Below are 20,367 nucleotides of genomic sequence, written 5' to 3'. Positions count from 1 at the left end.
ACCGTTCTGGAGGGTGGGAAGTCCAAGATCAGGGTGCCAGTACGGTTGGGTTCCAGTGAGAGCCCTCTTCCAGGCTTGCAGATGGCTGCCTTCTTGCCGTGTCCGCACATGGAGGAGGAAGGAAGTTCTCGTGTCTCTCCCTCTTCTTATAAGGACACTGATCCCATCATGGGGCTCTGCCCTCATGACCTCATGTAAACCTACTTACCTCCCAAAGGCCCCATCTCCTAACCCCACCACATGAGGGGTTCAGGCTTCAACAGATGAATTTGAGGAGGACACGAACATTCAGGCCAGAACAGGTCTTCAGACGTTAAGCCCCAGCATGTCTGAAAGAGTAGAGAGGGGAGATAGGAATGCCAGATGGTCTCAAGAAAAATACCTCACACACTTGATAAATATTGATCAGCCAAAAAGGTATAAACTTACTCTACTTATATGTGTGATATTTTCACAGTTTGGTTCCTGAAAATTCAAAGCTGACTTTTCAGGGCTGGATCCAGACATCTGATAACCGGAGCTCAGAAGCGCTGTGCGTTGTCCAGGGGCTCCCGTCGGCCTAGGGGACGGGGATTATGGTGTGCTATATGATAAATTAGAGGAAATATTATTTTATATCATAAGCAGATTTGTAGCCAGTCTCAGAGACACCAAGTCACAGAAGAAAGAAGAATAAAAATAAGGAAAATTGTGTTGTCAGCTGCCTTTCCCCTCACGTCACCTAAAAAATGTCTGTGTGCTGTCTGAGGGGGACATTGGGCGGGACTTGCTAGGCATGCTTACTCAAGACCTGACCTGTACACCTTACCCCTCAAAACACGTAATGAGAGGGAAGGGGTGCTTGGAGCCTGTCTCTGCTGCCTCTCTGGTCCCTGCCCTCTGGGGACCGCAGTACGTCTACCCTGGGGCCTTAGCAGAGGGGAAATGGAGAGGGCAAGCCAAAGGCTCGGGCAGGTGCTATGGCATGGAGAGGATGAAGCTGTGAACTCCTGGTTTTAAGACCATCAGGAGCAAGGCTTTTAACCTCAGTCTTCTCATCCATAAAATAGGGACAAAAATACCTATCTCACAGGATTATGATGTTTTCCTTCCTTTCCCCCCACCCCAAGCTGTGCCGGGCATAGAGAAATAATGTGATAAATGTATACTGAATACACTTTGCATTTTGTCCAGAGCCAGCTCTGAGTCTACAAGTAAAATCTCAATTTATTCTGCCTTAAGGGATCTTCCTCTAAAGCTAAAAGGCGAATCTAGAGCACCACAGCTGGGATGATGCCGAGATCTCTGGCTCCCGGCTCATCCTTTCCTCTTTTGTAGTTCTGAGACCTCCCAGTGGAACCCTGTTTTTCCCCCAAACAGGAGAGAGATGAACAGACCCACAGGCAACAGTGAGGGCAGCTGCTGCTCAACTGAGAGACAGCCTCCTCTCCCACCTGGGATCCCACAGGCCTCATTGCCATTTGGGGTAGAAGCTTCCCGAATACTGTAAAGGCCCCACACCTCAGAACTCAACCACATGGTAAGCCTGAGATCTCAACAGCCAGCTTTTATCTAAGAGGGAAAAATGAGAGAGAGAAATCCCGGCGTCCCCTCTCTCTCTGGGAAATCTCAGGAGTCAGCAGTTTTTGCCTCTTTCCGTTTGGTTATAATCGATTTTAAGTCACCATTTAGCGGACACAACAGAACATCACACGCAAAGCTTGAATATCCTCAGCCCTTCATCGCGTGCTGAAAATGAGTTTTATTTCACTCTCTCATGCTGCAGCCTGCAGGCAGTAGCAAGGGCTCCACTTACAAGGGGAGAGCAGGAGAGTCGGGGTGATTCCTCAGAAAGCCCGGCACGGGGACGACCAGGCGGATGTAGGGCTCCATCAATAACGTAACTGCAGGGGGAGATGAGTCTGGTTCTCTGGCTGCACACAGCACCAAGCTTCCAAACCTCGTTCGTGGCGATATGGTTGCTAGTAACAGAAAAGCAATAGCTCTGCTAATTTCCTTTCATTTCAACTCGCCTGCCTTCCTGGTCACTAAAGCCATAGAGAATTCTCTCCTTTACCTGGAAAACCCTATTGCCTCTTCATCTTTTGATGCCTTCCCTGACTCCGAGGTTCTGCTTCACCCCAGAACCCGTGATGGAGCGCGGCCCAACAGAAATAGAATGCTAGCCACACACGAAATTATAAATTGTCTAGTTGCTGCATTAAAAAAGAATCAAGTGAACCTAATTTTAACAATACGTTTTATTTAACCCAAGATATCCAAAACAGTATCAATTCAAGATGTAATCAACAGTTTTAAAATATTAATGAGATATCTTACATTCTCTTTTTTTTTTTTTTTTCATTCTAAGTCCTGGGAATACAGTGTGTCTTTTATACCTAGAGCACCACTCAGCTCAGACCAGCCACATTCCAAGTGCTCGGTCGCCACGTGTGGCTCTGGATGCTGAATTGAACAGTGCAGCCTAATGTAACACTCAGCACACCGCAGTGTGATTGCTTGTTTACGTGTTTCTCTGTCCTGTTGGAGTGTCAGTCTTGAAGAACAAGACCGTCAAAGTGACCAACTCACAGCGGCTGCATAATAACTCTCAGTAGAATGATTGACTGGATTAGCAAATCAATGTCACTATTAACCACTGGTAAAAAATAAATAAATAAATAAAACCAGCTACATCAAAGGAAAGGAGGGAAAGGGATGTGTTTGGAGTTAGGTGTTTGGAGTTAGAAGCTGCTATGGGACGTTCAGATTACGATGCTCAGAAATAAGTCAGAGATAAAGATTGGAGCTCAGGGAAAAGACAGGATAAAAATTGTAAAAGGTTATAGGGGCATGGTTTGGGAAGGTCTTACCACAGAAGGCAGAAACACATCCACCCATTTCACATGAAAATGCTGAGGATCATTTCTAAGGAGAATCACAACAGGCATCATACGAAAATCACCCCAGCGTGCGTACACACTGACTACTTCCTTCCCGTGCTAGTGACTTGGAGCAGGTCTGGACAAGATGGGAACGTAGCTGGGATCCAAACACAGTCCTTCCATGCAGCAGGATTCTCCCCCTGCTGGGTGCTGTCTCTTCCTCTCAGTCCACGCCTCCAAATGATCAATACTCTCAAATAGAAAAAGAAGTCTCTGGCGAACTCCCTCATACAGGAGCAGTGCTTCTCAAACTTCGATGTGCATACAAGTCACCTGGATCTTGTGAAAATATGGATTCTGACTCAGTGGTCTGGGCTTGGACCTGAGATTCTACTTTTCTGGCATGTCCCAGGCAATGCTAATGCTGCTGGCCCAGGGACCACACTTTGAGTAGCAATTCACTAGAGGGTACAAACTCACGTAAAGCTTTCTCCAAATTCGGGTTTACATTTCTGCAAGAGAATCCCAGAAAGAAAGTGCTTTGGTCTGTAGGAATACAAGAAATGGGATTTCAGGACTGGATGGGACAGAAAACCTCCCCTGAATCCTGCTAACAACCCCACAGAAGTGGCTCTGCTTACAGGAAAGGCCGTCTAACTAGTAGGTGGTAGTCGTGATGCAGTACAAATCTTGCTGGAGTTGAGGTTGAATTTGAATCCCATCAACCACACTGACCAGCCATGTGATTTTGTGATTTTTCACTTCACTTCTATAATCCCAAGTTTTCTTGTCTGTAAAGTGGGTATAATATCACATAGCTCGCAGAAGTTCTTTGAGCTCCAATGAAACAGTATATGTAACATTACTTGGCACAGTGGCTGCCATATGCTAGAGGCTCAACAAATGCTTATTAAATTCAACCAAAATATTTTCCAGTTGCCTCTGTGAGGCTAGTGCTGGAATAAACCTGGTGGGATGAGAAAAGAAACTTTTTTTTTCTTTTTGAGGAAGATTGGCCTTGAGCTAACATCTGTGCCAATCTTCCTCTATTTTATGAGGGACGCCATCACAGCATGGCTTGATGCGTGGTGCTAGGTGCATGCCCAGGATCCGAACCCGTGAGCCCTGGGCTGCCGAAGAAGAGCGGACGACCTTAACCATATGCCACTGGGCTGGCCCCTGAGAAAACAATTTTTAAAATGAGGTATGTCTGCTTTTAGGTGGATTAAGCCTCAGTGGTTAGGATATTTATCGTGAACTAAATGCGCCCCTCTGTATAAAAGCAATGCAAATACAGTCCCAGCAAATGCCTTCAGGGAAAGGGTATCATTTTATCTTTACCTATTTTTATATTTCTTTACAGTTGCCATGAGAGCATTTTAATAACCTCCATGGAGTTGAAAGTGATGCAGGTAATTGCCGTAAGTAATTTAAGGGCTATTAAAACTAACAAACCTCTCCAGTGAAACAGCTTGTTAAGCAGCGATCAGCAGAAAACACGTAAAAACCACGTGTGATGTAAATTCCAGTGCTTTTTCCAGTTAAGCTGAAGTGAAAATGTAATTACATTCCACATAAGAGGGGTGCAGATATTACAGCTCCTCCTGCTCCAGCCTTGGGATGGCTCAAGCTGAAGAGCCCTGGTATTCTAATGAGATTCGCTTCCTTCCTTCCGAAGAGGCAGCCTCGTCTCCAGTGTCATTTCCTATGATCTGACTGGCAGCTAATTTTCCATGCATGCTTCTTAAGATTATAAATCTGAGCGTTTCTTAGTGCAAAGCCCCCAGGGACCTGGCTTCTGGCCTTGGATTGGCCAATTGCTAACTGTGTGACCTTGAGCAATTCTCCCTCCCTCCCTAGGCAGGGACTACTGCGACTATGAAATGAAAGATTTTATTGTGTGCCCTCAAAGATATCATCCAGCTCTAACAGTCTTTGATCCTAAACAATTTCTGTACTCAGAAGCCCCTTTTCTGACTATTTTAACTATCAAAAATACAGCCATGAATCAAAAGTAGGGCAAAAAAGAAAAAAAGAAAGAAAGAAGAGATCCATGAAAGGTATAAGTTGCCGTTACAAAATCTATTCATTTTATACCTCCCAGAACCTGGTAGCCCCATGCTCAGGATCAGTTTATTCCTCCTTCATACGCTGGCCTAGTAACTTGATTGCCCTATTTGCTAGGCTCACAACACATTAGAAGGGGCAAGCTGGAAGAAACGGGCAAGAACACTGACAAAAACAAGTGAAAGCCCAAAGGACAAAACAGATAGAAAACTTCAAGAGGGTAGGACTTTATCCAGCTCACTGCTATATTCCCAGTGTCAGGAGCATAGTATACGCATAATAAATGTTGAATGAGAGCCAGCCCCGGGGCCGAGTGGTTAAGTTCACCCACTCAGCTTCAGCAGCCTGAGGTTCACTGGTTCAGATCATGGGCACGGACCTACCCACCACTTGTCAAGCCACACTGTGGCAGCATCCCACATAGAAGAACTAGAATGACCTGCAAGTAGATGTACAACTATGTACTGGGGCTTTGGGGAGGAAAAAAAAATTTAAAGAGAGGAAGATCAACAACAGATGTTAGCTCAGGGCCAATCGTCCTCACCAAAAAGCAAAAGAAATTTTAAAAATTTGAAAAAACCTCTAAATGTTGAATGAATGAATGAAAGCAATACTTACAAAAAGCAGGCACAATTTTTTTAAGTACAGTGGTTGGGGAACACTTAGTATAGCTACATATAGCCATGCACGTCCAGAGAGCTTCTTAAAGACTGTTTTACACCCTGCAATTAATACCCATGTGGGTGGCCAAGCCAGCAAGGAAAATTTAAACTATGCTCAGCAAACTCTCATTAAGATGGCATGTGATTACTTCTGGTTAAACATGGTAGATTGAATACACGTGTTTATCTCTACTCCCTCCTAATACTCTACTTAGAATGAGAGTAAAGTGATGTGTGTGTGGGGGGGGGGGGGGGGTGTGTGTGTGTGATCTCCACAAGGAAAAGGAAAGGACAGGATCCACAGTGAACGAGAGATGTCAGCCAACATTTGCAGGCTAGAAAGCATCAAATGAAATGGTCAGAGCTAATAAAGCAGAACAGGAAGGGCCTGCTGAAGGAAGCCAATGAGAAGCCAGGCAGGTCAGGCCTCAGATCCCTGGAAAGACACAGAAATCAGAGGCACTCAGACAAGGGGCATAAGGAGCTGCAAATGAGAAGATTCGCTTAAATTCTGTTAAGAAGGTAGTTAAACTGTCAGTTTCCCTCTCCCTCCTTGGCAGACAACTGGACGTTTATTCCACAGAGGAAAGGGTCCAGAGAAGGTCCAGCCCCAGGACCCCAGCGGATGGTAGGGAGGGGCACACGTCTAAAAACTAGGGGATGAATGGAAGTCTACATACAGGATAGTCAGGCCCTGGTGCCTTTGTCTCTCTGGACTCTAACAACACTGGCCGCTTAGGGAGATGCCCCCTCCCAGGCAGGAAACTGGAGGATTCTTAGGTAGGGAAACAGAATACACCCAGGAAAAAGATCTCTAAATACCAACACTCAGGATTTACAGAGACTACACTCTGTGCAGAGTTTTCCCATCAATGGCTGGCTCCCCATCCAGCCACATCACAGTTGACAAGCCCTGCCTTTTCCCCAAAATGCGACCAGTCTGCTCCAATATAATATTTCAATATAATATTTTCAAATACAAGCAGACAAAACACACTGGAGGTAAGCATCTAATAAGGAAAATCCAGACCAAAACACACTAACGAAAGAAACTCAGAGGAAATGAAGTCGGTGAAGGGAGAAGACAACTTTGAATGTGTGTAACTGATCTCCTTAGAGAGGTAAGAGAAAATGTTCATCCGCGCCAAAAGAAGAGGACGCCATAATTTTTAAGGAATAGGAAACAAATTAGAAAGCATAAAATTTGAAAATATGATGCTTGAAATAAAAGATTCAACAAAAAAATTCAATAAAAACTTTAAAATGTAAAGTCAAAGGACTCTCTCAGAAAGTAGAACAAAAAAAAGAGAGAAACGATAAAGATAAGAGGAAATTTGAGTATTGATCAGTCCACGAAGTCTAACCGCTGTGAAACAGTTTCGGAAAAAGAGAACAGAGTGAAATAAACAGAAAATCATCAAAATAGTGATGCTCCAAAAATTTCTCATAACTGAGAGACATGAGTATTCAGATTAAAAGAAGCTATGGAACATAAAGCATAATAAATAAAAAGATTCCCCATACCAAGTTACATTGCTGTGAAATTTCAGTGCTTTGGAGATAAAGAGAAGAAACTAACATCTTCAAGTCATAAATAATGAGTTCACATACCAAATACTGGAAATATAAATGTCATTAGATTTCTCAATAACACACTCAATCTATGTCAACGGAGCAATAGCTTCAAATTCTGAATGAAAATTTGCATCCCAGAATTCTACACTCAGCCAAATTATCAATTAAGGGTGAAGAGAGAGCGATACATATTAAGACTTTGAGGGTCTCAAGACATATTTCTCATGCCTGCTTTCTCAAGAAGCTACTGAAGGATATTCTCTACTGAAATCTGGGTAGAAATCAAGGAAGAGAAAGATGTGGGGTTTAGGAAACAAGAAATACATCTTGGGACAGAGAGGAAAAGAAGGGCCAGGAGCCCACAAGTACAGCATGCCCAGAGCACAGTGGGGCCAGATGGGAGCCAGAGGATAGAGGACCCCCAGAGGAACATCTCTAAGAACGAAGAAAAGCTGATGCTTCTGGCTGGATGGGAAATGATAGTTACCGGGGTTGGAAAGTTTGAAAATAATTAGTGATAAGAACATAAACAAATAAACAGGTTGGGGGAAATGAGGGAATTAATAATTTCAGGAAGCAAAATACTTTGAACAGGAAAGGAAATGTAATCACAAAATACTAAACAGAAAATTAGGGCCAGTCCAGTTGCACAGTGGTTAAGTTCATGCACTCTGCTTCGGTGGCCTGGAGTTTGAGTGTTCGGGTCCTGGGACCGGAGCTACACACTGCTTGTCGGGCCATACTGTGGTGGCATCCCACATACAAAAAGTAGAGGAAGATTGGCATAGATGTTAGCTCAGGAGCAATCTTCCTCACAAAAAAAAAAAAAAATACTAACCAGAAATTAGGCAAACATTTTACATTGCTTTAACCAAAAATTTTGATGTAATTATATTTGGAAATCAGGAGGGAAAGCAAGGATATTGGATCATCTAAGGATATGAAATCCTCATCTTCATAAAGAGAAGCCAATAAAAAGTGAAAAATGATAAAATTTGATAAATCAAGGACTAGCATTCAACTCAAAAGAGTCTAGGGAGGAGTAGAGCAGAGAATCTCCAGGTTTGTCTTGGTTTTTGGTTTTCTTCCTTTAACAGCTCTCTAATTCTGTTGGATTTTGGTAGAAGTGACTTTGAAAACGAAATCAGAGGCTGGCCCAGAGGTGCAGCGGTTAAGTACACACGTTCCGCTTCAGTGACCTGGGGTTCGCCAGTTCAGATCCTGGGCGCCGAGCCACACAGCGCTTGGCAAGCCATGCTGTGGCAGGTGTCTCACATACGAAGTAGAGGAAGATGGCCACGGATGTTAGCTCTGGGCCAATCATCCTCAGCAAAAAAAAGAGGAGGATTGGTGGCAGATGTTAGCTCAGGGCTAATCTTCCTCAAAAAAAAAAAAAAGAAAAAGAAATCAGATTGTCATAAATAGCTTGATCCAAGCTATTGTTTATGCTGGAAGTTTTCACATAAAAAGTGGAGCATGCTGCATTCAAGTCAGAATGACCATAGTATGAGGACTAAGGAAAATTGACCAGACCAGCAAACCCAAGATGACCTGAACTATCACCAAAGTCCAAGGGGCCGTGTCCAAAGGGGTGAGGCAAGATGCAATGAAAATACACTGGAGACTGTGCTTCTTGACATCACCTGAGGGCTGACATTAACTAAGGGGCCCAAAAATATCAAGACTGTTGAAGCAGGGCTCTATTTCAGGAAAAATGGCCAGGAAGGGCATGGGTTAGGCTTCCAGTCTGCTAGACACTAATCAGCCCTGCCTTTCAGTCTCCCAGTCTCTCGGTGGGTAACTGAGCAGCGGGTGCTCACGAAAGAGCCCAATAACATCTGCTGTTCAGGCACGTGATGGTGTAAGACTGAGTAGCCAGAGCTCAGTGATCACAGAGGCACTCAGGGGCTTGAATCCGTCCACATTTCAATAAGTGACTGGAGCCCCAAACTCACATTCCTCTTTCCGCAGAGGTAGAGACTACTCATGCGCACCCAGGCCCATGGTTTCATCAGCCCCAAGCCTGGGCAGGGTTGGCTCTGCAGATGGCAGACAACATCGGGGACAGAGAAAATGGGGCTAGCACAGAAAGTGACCTCCAGAACAAAAATATCTAACACAAGCCAGAAAGATTCCCCTCAAAATGGTTAAGTTTTATGTTAAGCTTTAGTGCTTAAAGCTCCCATTACATGAAATATTCACTTAGATAGAACAGTTCATTCCCCAGTAATATGAGATTAATGAGGCATCACTGTACATAAAAGCTATCAGTCTGGCTCAGATCAATGGTCTGTCCTGTCCACTGTTCAGCCTTTTAAAGGGCATAAAAGAATATGAAATCTGGAGTCAGAAGCATCTGGATTTGGGGCCTGGTTTCACCCCTTTAAATTGCATGACTTTGGGCAAATTATTTATCTGCTCCCAGCATCAATTTACTCTTCTGTAAAATAGTTCTAATAATACCTTCTTCTTGGCGGTGGTGTGAAAATTCAATGAGATGATATCCTTTAAAGTACCTTTCAGATGGTCGTGCCATCTAAATGTGTTCATTAATTTAGCTGAATGATATGTGAAAGCTTAACAGCTGTTATCTATCGTGATTTTCTTCTGTATCTTGAAGATTTTTGACTTCTTTTAAGAAATCTAACTATTGACTTTTCTATGAATATATTTTTAAAATTCCTTTGGTCTCTGACTTGCTGATAAAATATTAGTATATTCAACTTTAAAAAACATTGGGAAGTTCAGAGAATCTTTCCTCAAAACGTAAGAAATCACATAACCCAACACCTTTCTACACCTTCTCGCCTCTTCACCCAGTACCTGAATCCCTCCAGATCCCCCCATCTGCTCAGAGCAAAGGTCTCCTGGACTGGGGTATTGCGGGTGAGTCAGAAGCTGAATGGAGACTGGAAGGAAGAATAGGCAAGTTAAATGGCTAGACTTTGACAGACACTCAATGAAATGCTTTCTGGAAGGCCGAATGAAGCCAGGCCTTCTCACGAGTCTTCAGGAGGTGCTCTGCCCCAAATGACTAAGCCAGTGGGTTTGACACCTGGCTGAGCAGCCTCTGCCATCTGGGGCTCAGCACAGGAGCGAGTGTCTGGAGGTATGCCATAAAAGGGAGGGAATACAGTAAACTTTGGGTTAACGGTCCAATTTAAACTTCCATTTCTTTCTATCTCTGTTAGGAGACCACAGTAGAGTGGAAAAGGCAGTAGGAGGAGAGTTGGATGAAGAGCCAGTCCTAAATCAGGTGCTGCTACCAGCCATGAGACTTTGAACAAGCTACTCTTCCTCCGTGGGTCTCAGTTTATTCAAATAAGGGGTATGGAGTAGATTATAGGTTTTCAGATGTGCTTTGTAGAGTCTTGATTCTCCAGTCACACGTTGAGTCACATCCAGAGAGGCAGAGAGAACGGTGAGGGCGCGGAGGCAAAGGTGAGTCTGTGTCTCCCCCAGACCCCATGTAACAAGGACAGCTTTACCCCCATCTCTTTTACCCATTTTATATTACGGTTTTTGAAGGCAGGGTTCCCTGACTAAGAAAACATTTAGGAACCACTGGCTGTATGTCCCTAATGTCCCTCCCAATCCCATAATTCTCTGATAAACCAGCACCCTAAGGCACTGGAGACATGAAATAGATGACAAGATGAATTCTGGTCTTGGAGGTACAAACTTGAGAGACATGTCCGAATCAGCAGACCCAGGCTAGCAATCCCGGCTGGAACCATCCCATGCAGCTCCAAGAAAATAAATCCGTACTCAGTAAGCATTTATTCTTCCAGAAACCATCACAATGTGCTCACAAAAGTAGGCAAAGACACAATCTGCTCTTGTAGGACTTACACTATTGAGGAGGTGAGACTGAAACACACAGAACAATTATAGCTCAACGTGCCCCCACCCCCAAAAAGTGCATAATGAAGTGCCCGTGTCTGCATGTAACAGCAGGGAAAAGCATAGGCGCGGAGGAGGTCCAGGCAGGGAGGAAAAGCTTCACGGAGGAGGAACAAGTTTTGAGTTAGGCCTTGAAGACAACTAAAGTCCAAGAACTAAACACTTCAAGACCTTTAAAGGTTTCAAACTACAAAACCTTAAATTTAGAAATAAATCAATGTTAATTAATCATGGTGACCTAAAAAGTAGTTACTTATTTTGTGGCAGAGCAGAGTGTCCTTCCCCCCTTCACTTCCTACTTTCCTTAAACTTCGTTCTAGGAAAGATTTGAGAAGGGGTCTATGGTAAAGGGACACAAGTTTGTCAGCCCAATAATTCATGGAAGTTATGCTTAAAAAGGTATAAATATTAGCAAGAGGAAGGTATGTCTCGCATATTTTCATACTATAAAGGACCTGATTTTTGGGCAAGATGGCTCAATGATTTCATGCAGAACCTTCACCAACTCCCAAAACGATAGACATGCCCTAACCTCACTCACAAACAGTATAAATAGAACAGGGTTTATGCTACAGAGAAGGTGAGATTGAAACAGAACAATGACAGCACAACACAGAAACAGCTGAAGAGCTGAAGCTCTAGATCGATTGGGCTTGGAAGAGAAATTGGTTCCCAAGGATGTTGGGAGACCAAAGCCAGGCCCCTGGAGTAAAACTGGGGTTGGCCTCCCCTCCTATTACCTGGAGAGAAGAACAAAAGGCTGTGACCAGTGCTGGGGCCACGGCTGCAACACGATGCTGCCCAGGAAGGAAAGAGAAAGCAGAGGCAGCTACCTGCAGACTCGGGAGTTAGATCTGCAATGTCCCTAGAGACAGAGACCACTAAGTCATCAGCATAACTCTGATTCTGACCTGTGGGCCCTTTGGTAAGAGTGGGATGAACACAAGAAGAAGAAAATCATACCTATAAACCACCCACCCTCAACTCACAAACTAAAATTCCAAATCAGGTGAGCAAAACGAATGTCAGAAAAGATAGCCAACAAATTGAACAAATGAGAGAATTCCCTTTTACAGGATTCTAAATAATAATGCATTCTTCTGTAAAAGATGACTTTAAAATAGTATGATTTAAATCTTCAATGAGACAAAGGAATGACTAGTATCCATACACCGAGAAAAACAAATTAGGCAACAAAAACAATCAATTATGGGGGCTGGCCCCGTGGCCGAGTGGTTAAGTTTGTGCGCTCCGCTGCAGGCGGCCCAGTGTTTCGTTGGTTCGAATCCTGGGCGCAGACATGGCACTGCTCATCAGACCACGCTGAGGCAGCGTCTCACATGCCACAACTAGAAGGACCCACAACGAAGAATATACAACTATGTACCGGGGGGCTTTGGGGAGAAAAAGGAAAAAATAAAATCTTTAAAAAAAAAACACACAATCAATTATGAATCAAGAACAGATAAAGATTTTCAAAAGAATGGATTAGGAATGCTGAAAATTAAACTGTAATCACAGCAGTAAAATAATCTCAGTAGGAAAGGACAGTGCAGCAAATGGGAAGAAAATATTAAGAAACTGTCAGAGCATATCAACGTGGAAAATAGATTTTTACAATATGAATTAGAAGATGAGATACATGGGAGAATAGACTATGGCCCACCCACATAGGCCCAGGCGTGCAGAAGCAGAGAATGGAAGGAATAGGCGGAAAGGCAGGATTTAAAGAGTTAATGATGGCTTCTGATTAAAGGATCCCCTTTTCCCCTCTCAAAACTCTGCTAAAATGACCATGAATGGGTTTTTAAAGGCATAATCCCACAAAATAATGGGAAGAGCAACTATATACCTATAATGCATGTATATAGACATACATACATAAAAGCTGAGAAACAGATAGACAAGTTGAAGCTGACTTGGCTGGAACTATGGGAAAGTAAGGGGCAAATTCATTTATCCTGAAGAATTCCAAAAGGCTCAGGACCTGGCAGCACCAGGTAGGTCTGAACTAGGAGGTAAAGGGAGAGCTGAGAGCCGAAGATTGGTTGAATGTCCATTCAATATGTAGTCAGTGGTGCCGGCATAAGGAAGCCTGGCGGTCCGTGCTCTGAGAGGGCTGACCATCGGAACCAGGTGTTCCTGGATCTCCTTAGAGCCACCAGACTGGAGGGAAGGGTCAGCGAAGGAGAGGACCAACTCCAGCAGCATCGTTATTATACCTTTTATATACTGGGGTATCAGGTAAGATATTGTTTGAAGAAAGGTATTGTCATTGGGGAAAAAAATTTTCCTAAACCATCATCTTACACCATCTCAGACTGAGGGCCTTGACCTAACATTTGGCTAAAGTATCTTACTGAGTAATGAGGCAAATATGTGAGGGTTCCGGCCTTCATTAATAACATCAGAAAGGAGTAAAAGTCAGAGCACGAGTCTGGAATGCCAGCCAAAAGCCTGAAGATGAAAACTCCTCATTTTGTTTCAGAGTCAAAAACAAGAGTTAATTTTGGAGACAAATCTGCCTAGAGTTATTTTCATAGCACCCCCCTGCCCCAGCTCATTCTGTCACCTACTGATCCTGTTCTGGGTGCTTTTGACACAGAAGGGGAAGTTGGAAAATGCCTAGAAGGAAAGAAAGGATTTCAAGTTTAATGGTAAACCTAACCTGGGTTTGTCATGTATTGTTCGCAGTGATTAACTGCATGGAATCAGACAGCCAGAGTTCATGCTTCAATGCTGCTATTTACTGGCTGGGTAACACGGCGCATTCTGGTAACCTCCCAGGGCCTTGGGCTTCTTGACTATAAAAAATGAGAATAACAATGCCTATATCAAAGTGTAGAAGTTAGGATTTAATAAGATAATGAGAATAAAAGGATTCAACGTGGTGTCTGGGATGTAGCAAAAACTAGTTATCTTTATTGTTGTTCGAAGAACCACAAATTTTAGAAGGAAAGTAAGTTATTTGGATTAAAGAGCATCAGTGGTTAGTGTTCTTATGGAATAGCAGGGAAAGAGTTGGACATTTAAGACATAGTGCATTGCCTGCACTTTAGATGAAAATTGCCCCAAGATCTTCTGTTTTGTCCTAAGAAAGTCTACAAACCTATGTCTATGGCTAATTCAACACAGTTCAGTCTACACCAGATAGTTGATTTTTGTCGGGACCCAGTTCTTCTGCAAAGATAGCTCCTTTCCTGTGAGCAGAGAGCTGCAGGTGGGAGGTTGATGCTCTGGAGGAGGCTGAATCCCACTTTTTCCTGCTAGGATCAGCTCTCGGCAGGGGCAGTGTGGCGCCCTCACTCAGCAATAAAAGCAATGCTGAACTGCTTTGTGGACTCAGAGGCCATCTTGAGGGTTTTATTTGCCTTGGCCCTGGTATTGTCACAAAGCCCCCAGGGAATCTAAATGTCCCCCCTCCTGCTGCTGTGGCTTTTCTTCCCAAGTGGTCTCAATAGTTTATCCCTCCCCACTGTTGCATAAACACTGCCCTTGAAGACAGAAGCCAGACCTACCATTAACTAGTGAGTATACAAAGTCGAGCACAAAAAAAGATGAGGGTGCTCCATTTCCTTAAGAACCAGAACTGGTAAAATGCTGGCTCTCCAAGTGTGATCCCTGGAACAGCAGCATCACTATCATCTAGGAATTTGTTAGAAATACAAATTCCTGGGGGCCGGCCCAGTGGCACAGCGGTTAAGTTCTCACGTTCCACTTGGGCAGCCCGGGGTTTGCCAGTTCAGATCCCGGGTGTGGACATGGCACTGCTTGGCAAGCCATACTGTGACAGGCATCCTACATATAAAGTAGAGGAAGATGGGCACGGATGTTAGCTCAGGGCCAGTCTTCCTCAGCAAAAAGAAGAGGATTGGCGGCAGATGTTAGCTCAGGGCTAATCTTCCTCAAAAAGAAAATAAATAAATAAATGCAAATTCCTAGGCCCCACCCAAGACCTACTGAGTCAGAATCTCTGGGGATGGAGCCCAGAAACTTCTGTTTTAATGAACCTTCCAGGTGCTTTGGGTGCATGCTTATGCTTGAGAGTGACTGAAGTCAAGTAAAGGTTTTAATGGCAACTGCAAGGACTTGGGTTAGGCAAAAGGGAAGCTTTCTGTCAGAGAACTAATAGCATTTGACAGTATTAAAGGCTGAATTGTGAGGACAAGAGCTTCCCCAGTCAGAAAAGCCTGATGTAATAACTTTCTAGAGTTTTTCTTCCCCACTCAGGTAAGCTCCGAGAAGTCAAGAACTACTGTCTCGTTCTTAGTGCGGGGCTGTAACAGTCACTATAGGCTCTCTTATGCCACAGTAACAAAACAGCCCTAAACCTCAGTGCCTCTGAACAACAAAGGCTTATTTCTGACTAACATCACACATCCATCAAGGATTGGTGAGGTGCTGCCCCAGGTCACTCTTACTCCCAAGAGACAGAGAAGTCGCCATTGGGAACACTGCTGGTTGTTGTGGCAGAGGGAAAAGGATCACGGCTTTTGAAGTTCCCTTCTAACAATGCATTTGTCACTTCCACACACATTTCATTCGCCAAAGCAAGTCATATAGCCACCCTGAGTTCAATGGAGTGGGGTAGTACAGCCCTTCCATTTACCTAGGAGGAAAGCACTGAATATTTGTAAACAGATAACAACCACACAAGAAGTACCAGGCCCTCTGAGGTAGGGACCCTCACTTTGTAGGTAAGAAAACAGAGATGTAGTGAAGTGACATATTTTGCCCAAAGTCCCTCAGCAGGTGAGTATCAGAGCTGGATTTCTGTTTGTCTGATTCCAGAGTTGATGGGGAAAAACACGGCCACGCTGTTAGAAATGGAGACAACGAGAAGGGGAAATGGTTTGCAAGAGATGAATTCGGCTTTAAATGGTTGTGGGACTTTGAAGTGGAAATCTCTCACAGCAACTGAGAATGTGAAACTAGAGTAAAGGAGGGACAAGAGAATTAGAGGCGGGTGCTGATTGGGAACCTGCAACAGAAATTCAAGACTCAGTGAACTCTTTGTGTGATTTTTCTCTAAAGACAGAAGAGAAGGTAGAAAAAAATGGCCCCCAGGATATCTGCACTTTGGGGAAGAGAGAAGAGCTAGTAAGAAAGTTATCATGAAAGAAAGAAGAAAACCCAAGAGGAAAGCCCTTCAGGAAGAGAACAAAGTCAAGATTACCTGTTACAGCAGGAGGTAGACGTGCTAATAAAAGCTTTTAAAAATTCGTTAAATTTGGATAGGAAGAAATCTGGGGTGTCCTCCCAAAAGCAGGTTTAATAAAGTAGTGAAATGGGAGACTCCAAATTTCTAGGGCCAGAAACAGTAAGGAAACTGTGGGTGTGCGCCACAAAATTGAAGTATTTCACAATAAAAAGAACAATAGAAAAAATATACGGGTGGGTCGAACATCAGGCTGAGGGTTTCATATTTTACAAAGGGATACATACAAATGTCTGAATGCAGGAGGAAGGGAGAGATGGAGAATCAGAGTGACAGAGGCAGAGGCACACAGAGAGACAAGGATGCGGTAGAAACAGGATGGATGGGGTCCAGGAGGCAGGCTGCAAGAACGACTTCAACAGCCAGCAGGTCTTTTCTTCCTCTGAGATAGGGGAAGTGTGAGAGGATAAAGGGAGAGAAATTGCTGATAGTAGATAAAGTCCAGGGCTCTGAGAGTGCACAATTGATGACTATATCTGCCACAGGCCAACCCAAAATCACAAAAGATTCATCTTCCCGCATCCAAATGCTCTATCTGCCTGGTCCACTCCTGGGAAAGTACCTGCAGGGGTTTTTCCCTCTGTGTACCATTTTTCTTTTCTTTTCCTGAGGAATTGGAAGATTACACCTCTTTTAGGAAATTGATTACTCCTATAGCAGACACTGCAATTGGTCACCCAATATCCATCTTTCTTGTCTTCCTTATTAAATGGCCCAAGTTTTTTCCAGAGCAGCAAACACCCACATAAATTCTTACTTTACCAACCTCCCTTACATTTCTAGCTAAAGAGACATAAGTGGCAGCAGATTTGTCCCTTAGCTGGCAAATGGGGTTGTCCCCTGGGAACTCATGCTGGGTTGGGAACTTCAGGGCATTGCAATGTATGATTTTTATATAAAGAGAGCCATAGGGAGTGGGAGGATGCTGACTGATTGAGTTAACCCAGACTGACCCTTTTCTGTGGACAGCTCTCAGCAGAATCTTCCTTGTCACCTCCCACTTCTTTCTGCCTGATCCTGAGGGTACCAGTTTGTGATCAGTAGGGAAACAAGCAAAACAAACATCATCTCCTCTAACCTAATTATTTATGGCCAAGACGATGCAATCACAAGATTCTCAGGGGAAGGAGATGATGGGCTGATCTCAGAGAAGAACCTTTGTTCTGGAAACATCTCAAAAGACAAGGGATTAATGATTCTTCAACACTTACTTTTCAGTTCTATGACATCCTCACCTCCGCTGTGTTGGTAGACTCTTTGACGTCTGAGAAAATTCTGGACAGAAAGAGGAATATTCATTACTATTAGTTAATGCCTAATTTGGTAATTTTATGACTTCATTAAAAAATTAACATTCTTTTCAAGGAGTAAACAACCACCATTCTAATTTTTTACACAGCACTTTCATAACTACTATCTGGACTTGGAATCTAACAAATTCGATTTCCCCAGGCTTACTAAAGTAATCTCCCTTTATCTGTGGGGGGTGTGTTCCAAGACCCCTAGGGGATGCCCGAAACTGTGGATACTACTGAACCATATGTATGGGGTTTTCCTATATTTACATACCTATGAAAAAGTTTAATTTATGAATTCGTCACACTAAGAGATTAATAACTAATAATAAAATAGGAAAATACAGTGTAATAAAAGTTAAGTGAATGTGGTCTTTCTCTCTCTCTCACCCATTTAACATTTTCAGACCACTGTTGACTGCAGGTAACTAAAACCAAGGAAAGCGAAACCGTGGATAAGGGAGGACCACCATAATCGGTTACACACTTATTTAATAAAATGTGCTAAACAGTTTAATTAAAATTAGGATTCTAATATTTCATATTAGAAAAATCAAGCAAAATACAAAAAATAAAACAATGCTCTAAATAATTTTTATTACACTCTCCCTTTAAACCGGTTACTAAGGTGCTCCAGTCAAGATGGAGTCTAATCTTATCCTACATTCTTATGCATCTTCCTCCCTGGGAGTTTTGTTTTTATGTTACCAAGGTTTCCCAGGGCTGAAGTTTTTACCAGTCACAAAAGAAAAGGAATCTCATCTCAGACCAGCTGAAATGGTGGGCTCTGGAATTTTACTGCTGGTGGATCTCAATTGGCCAAGAACCCTGATTGTGTAGACCACTGTGATTAAAACCCAAGACTTGAGGCATTAGGCTGAGCCCCTGTTCATAATAAAGTTTTACTTCTTACATCATGAGACTTTTAAGTCTCTGCCTTTCAGACAGGGTTTAAACTTTTGAAGCCCAGCATTGCTTTCTCAGAAGTGATGTGTTACATAATCTTTAGATGGCTGACATATCTTAACATGTAGGTATTAAATGTCTGTCTGTGGAAACTAGTTTCCACATAAGTTTCTAATTGGAAACTTATGTAATCAATAAAAATTAAATATATTTTATCATATTTACCTTTTTATTACAGCTACATTTTGTATACTTCATATTAACTTTCCATTTTGAGTATCTTAATGATCTCGTAGTTTTAATGATCATAATTATCATTATCTTTTTGAAACTTAAGTTGTCTCAGCCAGTAGGAGTCCCTTTAAGTTGGTTCCTTTATTTTTTTTTTTTTTAAAGATTTTATTTTTTTCCTTTTTCTCCCCAAAGCCCCTGGTACATAGTTGTATATTCTTCATTGTGGGTTCTTCTAGTTGTGGCATGTGGGACGCCGCCTCAGCGTGGTTCGATGAGCAGTGCCATGTCCGCGGCCAGGATTCGAACCAACGAAACACTGGGCCGCCTGCAGCGGAGCACGCGAACCCAACCACTCGGCCACGGGGCCAGCCCCGGTTCCTTTATTGTTTTAGCATTTCCTTGAACATTTCTGAGACAGTAAAAATCAGCCTAGTGGCTGTTAAGCTATGATAAACAATTTCTAACCAACATAGTCAAAGCCATAATGCAGTTAGAGGAAAAAAGATCTCTGAGTGATTTTTGCTTTCTTACTGACAAAATCATTCAGCTTAAGCACAAATCCTATAATAAGCCCCTCCCAACTCCCTTTTACCCAGACACCCCAAGGTTCCCCTGGAATGAGCTCTTCCTTGCTCGGCAAGCTAAATAAATCTAAATATGTTCCTGAAGGTCTTTGACTAGGGTTTTGACACCTTGAAAGCATCCCTGCTTTCTAGCAACAGCAAGATGTCTCAGACTCCTTCTGAATTTCCCTTCTCAAGACATGCGAATCAGCTACTCTTTGAGAAGATCTAGTTCTTTTAATGGATGAAAGCAAAACAGATGAAAATCTGGCACTAGAAGCACACAGGAGAGTTAGGCATGAGCAAAATTGCAGCTGTTGAAATTATTATTGCCATTGGGCCACTTTTTTTAGCTGGAATATCTATTTCCTTATAAAGTTACAGGTTCACCTTGATCTTTCCAACCTGGCATGTTTTCTTGCTGTACTCAGATTTCTTTTAGTCCATGGCTTTATTAATTACTAAGGTTTTCTCTGACACGGACTTTTGAAGGTTTGGGTCTGGCAGACCATCCACTGACCACCTCAAGTTCTCACCAATTGAGAAAAACAGGAGGACAAAATACAAGGTTTTCTTTAAAAAAAAAAAAATTATTTTAAGCTATATTACAGAAATATTCTGTGAACAAAAGGGAGCTCTCCTCTGCCTTCACATTCCCTGAGTTGAATCCAATCACATATGTTAAATGAATGGAAGATTTCCTACTAGATGGGTGGTCCTAACCCCCAACCCAGTGTTCCTACCAAATAGAAAGTGGAGGAGGAGGAGGAGAGAAAAACAAGGGAAGAGGGAGGGACAAAAAGAGGAAGAATAGCAGAGAAAAAGGCAAGCAAGAATGAGAGAGACCTATTTTCTTGTATGTAAAGAGGGGTCTATAATATCTAAGTAATTGTATTGTCATTGGGATTAAATCAGATGCTGTCCATAAGTGCCAGGTATTTGTAAATGCTCATAAATGGCAGCTGATATAGATGCTTATCATGTAACAGAGTTTTTTTGGTTTTTGGGGAGTGAGGAAGATTGGCCCTGAGCTAACATCTGTGCCAGTCTTCCTCTATTTCATATGTGAGATGCCACCAC

At 43.0% G+C, this 20,367-nt stretch overlaps 1 long non-coding RNA gene across 1 annotated transcript; it reads right to left on the bottom strand.

The window, feature by feature from the left end:
• Positions 1 to 1,700: 1,700 nt before the first annotated feature.
• On the bottom strand, positions 1,701 to 17,593 carry LOC138917833 (uncharacterized). The gene is made up of 2 exons (XR_011426350.1): positions 17,501 to 17,593; positions 1,701 to 1,961 (listed from the first exon to the last, which is right to left on the bottom strand). It is a non-coding gene; the product is annotated as an uncharacterized lncRNA (long non-coding RNA).
• Between the last annotated feature and the right edge of the window lie 2,774 nt (positions 17,594 to 20,367).

The sequence above is a fragment of the Equus caballus genome, chromosome 15, assembly GCF_041296265.1.
Source record: "Equus caballus isolate H_3958 breed thoroughbred chromosome 15, TB-T2T, whole genome shotgun sequence".
Lineage (NCBI taxonomy): Eukaryota > Metazoa > Chordata > Mammalia > Perissodactyla > Equidae > Equus > Equus caballus.
This window is presented reverse-complemented; position numbering and strand designations above follow the sequence as displayed.